Genomic DNA, 13,651 nt, shown 5'->3' with positions numbered 1-13,651 from the left:
AATGTATTGTCATTGCTACTTTTTATTACTCATCTTTCTATTCAGGCCTCTCCTATTCATATCCCAGTCTCTTATTCAAATCAGTGCATGGTTGCTAGGGTAATTTAAACCCTAGCAACCAGATTGCTGAAATTGCAAACTGGAGAATTGCTGAATAAAAAGCTAAATAACTCAAAAAGGCAGTCCACAATTGTTAATACTTTGAATGTTGTAAAATGTACTGCCATGTATATCATTTGAATAAATGTACAAATAAAAATATTTTAAAAAAAAAGCTAAATAACTAAAAAAAACACAAATAGTAAAAAGTGAAAACCAATTAGAAATTGCTTCTGTCTCTACATCATACTACAGTTACTTTAAAGGTGAACAACCCCTTTATGGAGAAATACGTCAGGAACTGCACATGTACCAATAGACCCTTCAATACAAAAACAGAGCTCCGCACTATAACTTCCCCTTTATTTTTCTTTTTAACAGAAACTGCTTCACCCATGAAGAAAGTCCGGGTAAGCCCCAATGTATCAGTAAGTTGCTTCTCTCAGCAGCCAGCGAAGCATTCGACCTGCGTCCTGAGCAAGCGAAATCCTTTAAGAGTCAGCGGGAGGGGAGACATATGAAAAACATCCATTTAGGAAACAGGGAGAAACACAGAATTAACCGTTAAAGGTAGGAATCCAGGATTCGGTTCGGAATTCGGCCGAATCCTTCTGCCAGGCTGAACCCAATCCGAATCTATTTTGCATATGCAAATTGGGGCAGGGAGGGAAATTGCGTGACTTTTTGTCACAAAACAAGAAGGTAAAAAATGTTTTCCCCTTCCCACCCCTAATCTGCATATGCAAATTCGGCTTTGGTTTGTTATTCAGCTGAATTTTTCGTGAAGAATTCGGGGGTTCGGGCGAATCCAAAATCGTGGATTCGGTGCATCCCTAGTTAAAGGCACCAACTGTACTAATTAGCACTGAAGCTCCCAAAATCACAATCTCCGAGAGGTAACACATTAGATCGCAAGCTCTTTGGACAACTGCAGAGCATTATTAGCATTTTTGATGCATTTCTCCTGTATGTGATGATAAAACATCATTATCTGCAGTGCCAGTGCCAGTTTCGGGTGAATAAGCAGTTCTTGTTGGAATTGGGAGATAAAAGCTAAACACTATGTAATACACTTGCCCCTACAATCATGGCCGCCGATTGTAATTCTATAGGCCAGAAATGCTAACTCCTGATTGGCTGCACTGGGGCAAACTATGTTACTGGCTACGTATAGGAGGAGGTGCCAGTGGCTAGAGAGGAGCTTCCCGCGGGGGCTCTGGACAATATTGGGGTACAACAGACGGGTCCTGTACATGAATAATGAGCGTTTGTACCAAGTTAAAAGGATTCTCACAGCAGGGGAAGGAAGCGGAGGAGGCAGCATGCTGGTCGGCACATCAATTATTTACAAGCAGGTTTCCCATAAAACGTTTTCCATTAGCGCTAGCAGCAGTGCACCCAGCCCAACGGCATAGGGGGGCCCCAGAATTAGAACAGGGGCCCATCTCAGGTCTCGGAGACTGTAACACTGCTGAGCAGCCGCAATATACAGCAGACTGTATCTACTGCAGCCAACACATCATTCCTGTGCATTCAGAACCCACCAATCAGGACTCTGCATGCATTCCCTTACTCTGAATACACAGTAACAATAGGTATTCTTTATAATACACACACAAGGGAAGATTTCATGATGAGGGGCCACTGGCTGTGCCACGACTGACTGGGGAGCCCGGGGCCCAACAGGGATGACACCACATAACCCCCAATGTACTACAGATGCCACAAGAAAGCTTGGCCTGGATAAGGAAGCCAACCCTTAGCCTGTGTTAAAGGGCAAGTTCACCTATAAATAAATAAATATTAGAATAACGTAAAACATTGGAATTGTGAGATTATCTTCAACTGGTCTTTATTCTTTGAGAAGTGCAAAAATAAAAGTTACAATGTCTCTTTAAAGGGGTGGTTCACCTTTAAAGTGATAGTGACGCATAATATGAATGTACATTAAGTTACCTATAGGTCATGCTGATCGTTTTTTGCTGAGAGGTTTGTTTTTGTATATCATTTTTAGTTGAAGTTCCTAAACCTGACTGTCCCATCTCAGCCTGACAGTTAGAGTTTCTAATGCTAACGGACTCCTGCTGCACAAATACTGTATGGCAGCCCCCTCATACAGGAACACAGGGAGTCAGACAGGTAATTTAAAAAGCTTTGAGCAAATACTTTATGGCAAAATTATACGTAGCAAACAAAGCCAATACTATGATAGTTGTAAAAATGGATTCATTTCTGGTGACAGTATCTCTTTAAGTTAAATTTTAATAGGCTATAAAATGGTTAATTCTAAACAACTTTTCAATTGGCCTTCATTTTTTTTTAGTTTTTTAATTATTTGCCTTCTTCTGACTCAGCTTCAGCTTTCAAATGGGGTCACTGACCCATCTAAAAAGCAAATTTACTGTAAGGCTACAAATGTATTATTTTTTTTATAAAAGGTACGAATGTATTATTACTGCTACTTTTTATTACTCAACTTTCTATTCTGGCCTCTCCTATTCATATTCCAGTCTCTTATTCATATCAGTGCATGGTTGCTAGGGGAATTTGGACCCTAGCAACCAGATTGCTGAAATTGCAAACTGAATAAAAAGCTAAATAACTCAAAAACCACAAATAATAAAAAAGGAAAACCATTTGCAAATTGTCTCAGAATATCACTCTATATCATAATAGCAGTTAATTTATAGGGAACAACCCCTTTAAACACTTAATAACTGCAAGTGACAATGCTGGACAGACGGACACAAAGACAGAAGAGATGAGGAATCTGCTGCACATGAGATGAGAGAGTCGTTGCACTTGTGAAACACAGGGAACATTGATCAAGCCTGGGCTGCTAATAACTCAATTCTAACTTCCCCAGGGGCCCCACAAGCCTCTGATTTATGGAGTTTGGGCAAACAGTTACGTCAGTCTGGCAGCCCCGTGACTCCCAATATTCCCAGGGGAATTTACTAGAGAAGGAGGAGGAGACCATGTCGCTCATGTAGCACAGAGTTTAATGCTGCTGCTTGTTACCCCAATGACCAATTGCAACTGCATTCACACCAGCTCATGTACAAGGGGTTTATTCTCCTCAAATCCAGAACTTCAGCCCAGAGACACAGGAACATCTTCCCTGATGCTGCTGCTGCTGTGAGTCGCTCATGCTGCGAGTCCCATACAGACAGCAGAAACACTCGGTTGCAATACTCCTGACCTGGTACTGTCAGGACTGGTAATCTGTGGGTTCTGGCAAATGCCAGAGGGGCTGCTGTATGATTCCATAGAAAGTCACCATATATTGGGCTGGAAGGGGGCCTCTGTGTACTTGGAATGGCAGGGCCTATTTTGACTCCCAGTCCAGGCCTGGTATCGGCAGCCATTTTTTATCAAACAGTGAAAAGATCATGACCGCTGGATTTATTAGTATAAGAAGCAGCAGGTTCCACGATCCACGGTGGGGGGGGGATGGTTATAATATAAAAGTGCTATTGTCATTAGATTTTCAGCATCTGTTTCCCAATTCCAGTTCCTCTTTCTGTACATGTGACTGTCAGCTATAGAGGCCGGGCAGGCGGTCTGACCTCCATTACCTCAAAACTGCGCTCGGCCCCTCCGGCCCCCATTCTCCAGCCATCACTCGTGACATAAGTAGCCACAGATCCCCGCCACAAGCCACAAGCTCTGAGCCCTACTGCACCCCGTCCCAGACAAAGTGCGGATCTCATGCTGACAACTGATGACTCATTTAGTTTAAGTTGGGGCCCCGGGGTGTCAGCATTTAACCGCCGAGCGAGCACATGACTGCCAGCCAATCACGGGACACAAGAAAAGGAGTAAATGTTTTCCTACCGAAGATGAAGAAGAAGAAGCCACAATATGATTCTCGGTTAGAGCTGGTTATAAAGAGCGAGGCAGCTTTAAGATGTAGAGGCGGAGACAGAATGGAGGAGGAGTCAGGCAATGCCCCTCCTCCAAAGGGTAACCCCTCCCCCAGCTGTTATATTACTAAACGCTGACCCCCCCCCCTATGGTTGCCTTGGCATCCAGACAGCTTGTGGGTCACAATATGGACAATTATTATACAATATCATAGTGTTACTATAACTACACACCAGACATCAGAGCCAGGGGGCAAATTGGGATTCCCCTCCCCCTCCACATCTGTGGATATAACGCCACAATGTGTCCTTTAGACACCAGCTGAAGCACATATGGGCGTCCAACTTAGATCATGGGAACCAATCAGAAATCAGCTTTCATCAGACTATTGCATGCAGAATAATGAAAGCAAGCATATGATTGGTTGTTTTTAGTTAAATGGGTTGTTCTCCTTTAAGTTAACTTTTAGTATGTTACAGAATGGCTAATTCCAAGCAACTTTTCAATCAGCCTTCATTTTATATAGTTTTTGAATTGTTTACCTTCTTTTTCCAGCTTCAAACTGGGGTCATTGACTCCATCTAAAAAACAAATGCTCTGTAAGGCGACAAATGTATTGTTATTGCTACTTTTTATTACCCATCTTTCTATTTCAGGCCTCTCCTATTCATAGTCTTTATTCAAATCCATGCATGGTTGCTAGGGTAATTTGGACCCAAGCAACCAGATGGCTGAAATTGCAAACTGCAGAGCTGCTGAATAAAAAGCTAAATAACTCAAAAACCACAAATAATAAAAAATGAAAACCAATTGCAAATTGTCTCAGAATATCCCTCTCTACATCATACTAACTATTTTAACTAATTTAAAGGTGAACAAACCCCTCTAAAGCAACCGTGTTCATAAATGACCCCTGCTGCCTACACCGGAGTTCATTTTCAGGTATTCATGTAAGATTAGATTTCACATTAAAGACAGGGAAAATGCTATTACCCAGGGGAGGATGCCAATCTACTAGGCACCGCCAGTCAAGATAATCTTTAACCTTGGACCCCGGGCTAACATTTCTGCCCAAACCCGCTGAACAGAAAGCAGGTTATTTCCCCCAAGCAAAGTGCTGCAGACTTGGAGAACAGAATGCAGGATTCTGGGAAGTAACATTATAGGTGGAAAAGGTGCAAATATAGACTGGTGTATGTGTTGTATATAAAGCCCATCCTGCTTTCTCCCCAACAGTAACGCTGGGAAGTAGGTCAGTGAAATGCATCCAGTCGCATGCCTATTTACTAAAAATATCTGCATACCTGCAACCAATGTCTCACCCACGGAAAGGACGTGCTTTCATCTCATCAACTTACACTGAGCCGCCTGCTGTTTAATTATTAGTACACAAAAAAGAAAGGTATACTTCCCCTTTATCCAACAACAGGCAGTGGCTTGGGGACTTTTTGGGCTCATGTCAGGGTAAGTGGGGCATTAGCCCTGTAGTTTTGGAAACATCTTTTAAAGGAGCTGTTCACCTTTTATTATGCTGCAGAGAGATATTTTCTGAGACAACTGAGTTATTTAGCCTTTTATTCAGCAGCTCTCTGGTTTGCAATTTCAGCCAACTGGTTGCTAGGGTACAAATTCCCCTAGCAACCATGCACTGATTTGAATAACACACTGGAATATGAATAGGAGAGGCCTGAATAGAAAGAGGAGGAATAAAAAGTAGCAGTAACAATACATTTGTAGCCTTACAGAGTATTTTTTTTTTAGATGGGGTCGGTGACTCAGGTGTGAAAGCTGAAGCTGAGTCAGAAGAAGAAGGCGGAAAATAATTCAAAAACTATAAAAAAAAGAAACAGTTGTTTAGAATTAACCATTTTATACCCTACTAAAAGTTAATCTTCCGCTGGGTACGACAGGGCAATGGGGATTACTGGGAAATCCTTTTATCCAATTTACTCCCAATCAGGAAACAGCAGAATTAAAGATCTCTCACGGGCAGCAATAAAATCCGCCTACACCATGCGCCCCCGCACTGAACCCCACGTGCTTAGTGCTTTAAAGGGGAACTAAATACTTACAGGAAATAAATGTAGTAATAAATAATATTCATCTTAACCAGTGACATATTAATAAATTATGTGCTGCTCCTGGCCACCAGGTAACATGTGATTCCATATTAAGCATGCGTACAGGTTTAACCAATCACAGCCCTGCATACAAATACTATTTGTGTAACCAATCATTTTACACCATTTCCTGGGGCCCAGAAGATCAGTTCATGAGACTTTTGTGGCCCCAACTGTAGAACAACATCAGTGGCAATAAAATGTGGCCTTTGTGTACGGGAGCAGCCTATCAGCAAACGGCATTCTTTGTCTGGCCTCAAGGGGTTTGCAATTTCAGCCATCTGGTTGCTAGGGTCCGAATTCCCCTAGCAACCATGCATTGATTTGAAAAAGAGACTGGAATATGAATAGGAGAGGCCTGAATAGAAAGAGGAGTAATAGCAATACATTTGTAGCCTTACAGAGCATTTGTTTTTAGATGGGGTCAGTGACCCCCCCCATTTGAAAATTGGAAAGAGTCAGAAGAAAAAAACTAAATAAATAATCCAGACCAATTGAAAAGTTGCTTAGAATTAGTCATTTCTATAACATACTAAGAGGTGAATCAGAAGGGATGACAGATAAATAAAAGCAGGAATTCTGAATGAGAGGAAACAGGTCACATGACATGGATAATAATGACTGACAGGTCAATAAGTCGCATGGGGAGGTGCAGCAGTGAGTGTGGCTGAGCTGCACGTGTGGGGACATGCGAATACTGCTGCGATTATTCATGGCTCGGCCTCTGCGCAATAATCACATTCCTGACGTCCCACCCCCGGAGTGAGAATGTACCCCCCCCCATAATTAAATTCACCTCCTGTCTCAGCCCAAATGATTTATAATCCAACCTGCAGCTCTAGAGCCTATTGATTCATTGATCTGGAGAGGATTTCAGTGGCAGCCCTGATATAATAATATACCCCTCCCCCCATCCCTGGCACCTCTTGCCTTACTACTCACTGCGTCACATTTATAGTCCAACCATATTATTTACCCTCACTACAGTCCCTAATTATATATCTGTATACTCTACACTTATATACAGGGAACTACACCACAGTTACACCCTTACTATACTCACTACCCGACATCAGCTTGTCTTAATATACCGTACACACTACCCGACATCAGCTTGCCTTACTGTACACACTACCCGACATCAGCTTGTCTTACTATACTCACTACCTGACATCAGCTTGTCTTACTATACTCACTAACTGACATCAGCTTGTCTTACTATACTCACTACCTGACATCAGCTTGTCTTACTATACTCACTACCTGACATCAGCTTGTCTTACTATACTCACTAACTGACATCAGCTTGTCTTACTATACTCACTACCTGACATCAGCTTGTCTTACTATACTCACTACCTGACATCAGCTTGTCTTACTATACTCACTACCTGACATCAGCTTGTCTTACTATACTCACTAACTGACATCAGCTTGTCTTACTATACTCACTACCTGACATCAGCTTGTCTTACTATACTCACTACCTGACATCAGCTTGTCTTACTATACTCACTACCTGACATCAGCTTGTCTTACTATACTCACTAACTGACATCAGCTTTGTCTTACTATACTCACTACCTGACATCAGCTGCCTTATATACTCACTACCTGACATCAGCTTGTCTTACTATACTCACTACCTGACATCAGCTTGTCTTACTATACACACTACCTGACATCAGCTTGTCTTACTATACTCACTACCTGACATCAGCTTGTCTTACTATACTCACTACCTGACATCAGCTTGTCTTACTATACTCACTACCTGACATCAGCTTGTCTTACTATACACACTACCTGACATCAGCTTGTCTTACTATACTCACTACCTGACATCAGCTTGTCTTACTATATTCACTACCTGACATCAGCTTGTCTTACTATACTCACTACCTGACATCAGCTTGCCTTACTATACCACTACCTGACATCAGCTTGCCTACTATACTCACTACCTGACATCAGCTTGTCTTACTATACACACTACCCTGACATCAGCTTGTCTTACTATACTCACTACCTGACATCAGCTTGTCTTACTATATTCACTACCTGACATCAGCTTGTCTTACTATACTCACTACCTGACATCAGCTTGTCTTACTATACACACTACCTGACATCAGCTTGTCTTACTATACTCACTACCTGACATCAGCTTGTCTTACTATACACACTACCTGACATCAGCTTGTCTTACTATACTCACTACCTGACATCAGCTTGTCTTACTATATCACTACCTGACATCAGCTTGTCTTACTATACTCACTACCTGACATCAGCTTGTCTTACTATATCACCTACCTGACATCAGCTTGTCTTACTATACTCACTACCTGACATCAGCTTGTCTACTATAATCACTACCTGACATCAGCTTGTCTTACTATACTCACTACCTGACATCAGCTTGTCTTACTATATTCACTACCTGACATCAGCTTGTCTTACTATACTCACTACCTGACATCAGCTTGTCTTACTATACACACTACCTGACATCAGCTTGTCTTACTATACTCACTACCTGACATCAGCTTGTCTTACTATATTCACTACCTGACATCAGCTTGTCTTACTATACTCACTACCTGACATCAGCTTGTCTTACTATACACACTACCTGACATCAGCTTGCCTTACTATACACACTACCTGACATCAGCTTGTCTTACTATACTCACTACCTGACATCAGCTTGTCTTACTATACTCACTACCTGACATCAGCTTGTCGTTCTATACTCACCTGACATCAGCTTGCCTTACTTACCACTACCTGACATCAGCTTTCTACTATACTCACTACCTGACATCAGCTTGTCTTACTATACACTACCTGACATCAGCTTGACCTATACTACACTACCTGACATCAGCTTTCCTTACTATACTCACTACCTGACATCAGCTTGTCTTACTATACACACTACCTGACATCAGCTTGTCGTACAATACTCACTACCTGACATCAGCTTGTTTACTATACACACTACCTGACATCAGCTTGTTTACTATACACACTACCTGACATCAGCTTGTCTTACTATACTCACTACCTGACATCATCCTTGACTTGTACCTGACATCAGCTTTCCTACTACACACTACCTGACATCAGCTTGTCTTACTATACTCACTACCTGACTCTTACTACTACCTGAACATCACGCTTCAGTCACTACCTGACATCAGCTTGTCTTACTATACACACTACCTGACATCAGCTTCTCTTACTATACTCACTACCTGACATCAGCTTGTCTTACTATACACACTACCTGACATCAGCTTCTCTTACTATACTCACTAACTGACATCAGCTTGTCTTACTATACACACTACCTGACATCAGCTTCTCTTACTATACTCACTAACTGACATCAGCTTGTCTTACTATACTCACTACCTGACATCAGCTTGTCTTACTATACACACTACCTGACATCAGCTTGTCTTACTATACTCACTACCTGACATCAGCTTGTCTTACTATACACACTACCTGACATCAGCTTGCCTTACTATACACAATATTGCACAGTTACAGTCCCATGTAGATGCTGGAGCTTATAGTAAAGCCAAAAAAGGCCAGACATTTCTGATAAAGGATAACGTAGCCCCCCTGCTATACAGCTGAGCCTCAGAATGTGGGGCCGTTGCTGAGCAAGAAGAGCTGACGTGGGGTGTCACCCTGGGGCTCTGATCTAATTCTGTCTCCCTGTTCCCTTATCTCTCTCTTACATAACTCACCATAGACAGAATGCAGATGCCTCTGCCTGGCCAATGGGAGCAGGGCTTAGTGATTGCAAACCATATACTCTTGCTCCATTATTCATGGCTTCTGCTCCATGGACTCAATGTTCTATCATCATTATCAGTATACCCAGCACTATGTACCCCAGGCATTCTGCACCGTGCAGCTTTGTGTTCCACTGTTTAACCCCTTTCACTGTGCTGTGCATTTATTTGCGTGGGTGCCCTGACTGACCAATAGAATTGTAGCATGCGGGTCACCGTCTCAGCACCTATAGTGATTGATCAGGGGGTAACAGACTGTCCATATGTACTCAAGACATGTAACAGTGTGTGGCACTTAAGAGGTTAACCCAGTGCAGAAAACAGCAAGGTCAGTGTTCCCAGAATGCAATGAAGCTCCTGCACATGGTCAGAATGCTAATAATATATATATATATTACACATAACATATAACAAATATATAACATATAACAGATATAGAACATGTATAACACATATATAACACACATATAACATGTATAACATGTATTACACATATATAACACACACACATATATATATATATATATATATATATACACACATGCTGCATTATTATATAATAGTCACATGACCATACACTATGTAATGTATGTAAAGTGCTTCCTAAACATCACCCAGCTATGATAAGGGCTCCATGTAAATGTTCAATAAACCAGCACTACATTTCCCAGCACCCAAGCCTGGCAAAGGATGATGGGAGTTGAGGTTTAACCAGTATAAACAACCCCCTCCCCTTGAGTCTTGCCAATTACAGCAGCAACTGACCTATGACAGAACAACACAGTGCAATCACTTGAATCCTAAATAATTGATGATTATCAGCATGTCAGACCACAGAACGATAATTACTCATTACCCACAATGCACTGCTACCACACTGAACTTAAAGCAGGATTTTCTAATTAACCAATTAGCTCCTGAGTGACCTGCAGTAACATACTGGTCCCCAAGAGGGAATAGCGGCAGCATCTTCAGCAAGTTCCCTGGGATATTCCCACAATGCACTACCCCTGCAGTCTCTTTTTTCCGCTCTACATTTACACTGTGCAGTGGGGGCTTCTGGGAATTGCAGTTCTATTGTCTCCAGGTAGAGAAATCCCAAGAGAAGTAGTGGGAGTTATCTGGGAAACCTTAATAAGGTGATTTAAAGATACTGCAGAGAAATTGCCCTGTGACCTTGCTGCAGGTACAGTGAATCAATCCGAGAGGTTGAACTATAACTCACAGAGATGAATGGCAGAGGTGAAGTAAACAGCTGCTATGATTGGTCAGTTTGGCCAGGGGAGGGAAGACCATCACACAACAGCAGCGACTGAACTGCAGCCCAAATCATTCCCCATGCAGCAAAGTTTGGAAGGGAATGATGGGAGTTTTAGTACTGCAACAGCTACAGTAACCAGCCTTGCCTGGATCAAGAAAACACAGGACTCAGATTGCAAGCTCTTGGTGCAAGCGTTTTATGAACACCTGTACTGGAAGCTATTCCCAATAAAATGCCCCTGCTGGGCAATATAATGCCAATGCACAGTGCTTTGCTATTCCCAAATAATAATAGTGATATCAATGTGGGCACCTGAGAGGCAATATAATGGCACTGCCCCGCAACTGGCGATTTCCAATGAATCGCAGTGCCCCATTGCCTATTCACCGATAGTTATGGTACAGCCCTGGGCACCTGTTTGGCAGTAGAATTTAAGTGCCCAGTGATTGGCTATTTCCCGTAAATGATGGGCAATATAATGGCACTACCCTATCTGTGGCTGTTTCCCAATAAAGATGCCAATCTGTTGGGCACCTGCAGGGTTATATGATTGGTATTGCCCAATGACTTGGTTTGTACAATATGGTTTATGCCCTTAGTCAGACAATGTAAGGTCAGTGCCCAATAATTGCTTATTGTTACTCCCTAGAATATCTCCAGTATTAGGGGCAGTATAGGGGGCAGTATAAGAGCAGTATAAGGGGCAGTATAAGAGCAATATGAGGGGCAGTATAAGAGCAGTATAAGGGGCAGTATAAGAGCAATATAAGAGGCAGTATAAGGGGCAGTATAAGAGCAGTATAAGGGGCAGTATAAGAGCAGTATAAGAGGCAGTATAAGGGGCAGTATAAGGGGCAGTATAAGGGGCAGTATAAGAGGCAGTATAAGAGGCAGTATAAGAGCAATATAAGGGGCAGTATAAGGGGCAGTATCAGAGGCAGTATCAGAGGCAGTATAAGAGCAGTATAAGGGGCAGTATAAGAGCAGTATAAGGGGCAGTATAAGAGCAGTATAAGGGGCAGTATAAGAGCAGTATAAGGGGCAGTATAAGAGCAGTATAAGGGGCAGTATAAGGGGCAGTTTAAGTGGCAGTATAAGGGGCAGTATAAGAGCAGTATAAGGGGCAGTATAAGAGCAGTATAAGGGGCAGTATAAGAGCAGTATAAGAGGCAGTATAAGGGGCAGTATAAGAGCAATATAAGGGGCAGTATAAGAGGCAGTATAAGAGCAGTATAAGGGGCAGTATAAGAGCAGTATAAGAGGCAGTATAAGAGCAGTATAAGGGGCAGTATAAGGGGCAGTATAAGGGGCAGTATAAGGGGCAGTATAAGGGGCAGTATAAGGGACAGTATAAGAGGCAGTATAAGGGGCAGTATAAGAGGCAGTATAAGAGGCAGTATAAGAGGCAGTATAAGGGGCAGTATAAGAGGCAGTATAAGAGGCAGTATAAGAGGCAGTATAAGAGCAGTATAAGGGGCAGTATAAGAGCAGTATAAGGGGCAGTATAAGAGCAGTATAAGGGGCAGTATAAGAGCAGTATAAGGGGCAGTATAAGAGCAGTATAAGGGGCAGTTTAAGAGGCAGTATAAGGGGCAGTATAAGGGGCAGTATAAGGGGCAGTATAAGAGCAATAAAAGGGGCAGTATAAGGGGCAGTATAGGGGACAGTATAAGGGGCAGTATAAGGGGCAGTATAAGGGACAGTATAAGGGACACTATATGGGGACAGTATAGGGGACAGTATAAGGGGCAGTATAAGGGGCAGTATAAGGGACACTATATGGGGACAGTATAGGGGACAGTATAAGGGGCAGTATAAGGGGCAGTATAAGGGACAGTATAAGGGACACTATATGGGGACAGTATAAGGGGCAGTGCCAGTGAGTCGAACAGACCAGTAAGAAGACATTGCCAGTGCTCCCCATAGATAATAAAGCCCCTCCCCCCGGGGGCACCTGTAGGGCAGTGTCACGGGGGAATCTCTGGGACTCACTGACCCCGGGGAAGAAATGACTGGGGGAAGGGGCAGAAGGCAAATCTCCTACCTGGGCTCCTCTCTGCGGGAATGGTCAGTGGTCGGGCTGCTGGGGGCGGGGTCACAGGCCGGGAGTGAGCGACATCCCTGTGGGAATAAAGAACCTTTATCCGAGCGCCTCGTCTCTTCCCGTTATATAGTGAGTCGCTGTGTCGGTGCTGTCCGGCCTCTTGTTGTGCAGCTCCGGTTCCCCCTCCCATCTGCTGGATGACAAGTGCCTCCTGAGAGGCGGAGGGAGAGGCGGAGTCATGCTGTAGACACTGTGAAGGGGAAGAGGCGGGGAGGAGCTTAATCAATAAAACCACACCCACAGCCGGAGGCTTGAGAGAAGGGGGTGGAGCGCAACGACCAAACAGCAATAAAAAAGGCAGAAAAAAAAAAAGAGACAGCATGACAGACCCCGCCCACTCCCAGAAGGCACCAATAGCAGCTGAAGTAGTATTCTGCATAGAAACTGG

The 13,651-nt window shown here is 43.0% G+C and overlaps 1 protein-coding gene across 2 annotated transcripts in view; it reads right to left on the bottom strand.

The window, feature by feature from the left end:
- slc45a4.L (solute carrier family 45 member 4 L homeolog) overlaps nt 1-13,431 on the bottom strand; it is a 63,602-nt gene extending 50,171 nt beyond the window's left edge. Inside the window, exon 1 of one of the 2 annotated variants that reach the window (XM_018268288.2) lies at nt 13,204-13,431. The gene's annotated coding sequence lies outside the window, so the exon portion shown is untranslated. Of the gene's footprint in view, nt 1-3,936; nt 4,023-13,203 lie in introns of those variants that run through there. The other variant, XM_041566661.1, reaches the window with a different exon arrangement.
- Between the last annotated feature and the right edge of the window lie 220 nt (nt 13,432-13,651).

The sequence above is a fragment of the Xenopus laevis genome, chromosome 6L (genome assembly GCF_017654675.1).
Source record: "Xenopus laevis strain J_2021 chromosome 6L, Xenopus_laevis_v10.1, whole genome shotgun sequence".
Classification (NCBI taxonomy): Eukaryota; Metazoa; Chordata; class Amphibia; order Anura; family Pipidae; genus Xenopus; species Xenopus laevis.
The sequence above is the reverse complement of the archived record's forward strand: the minus strand, read 5'-3'. Positions and strand labels throughout refer to the sequence as shown.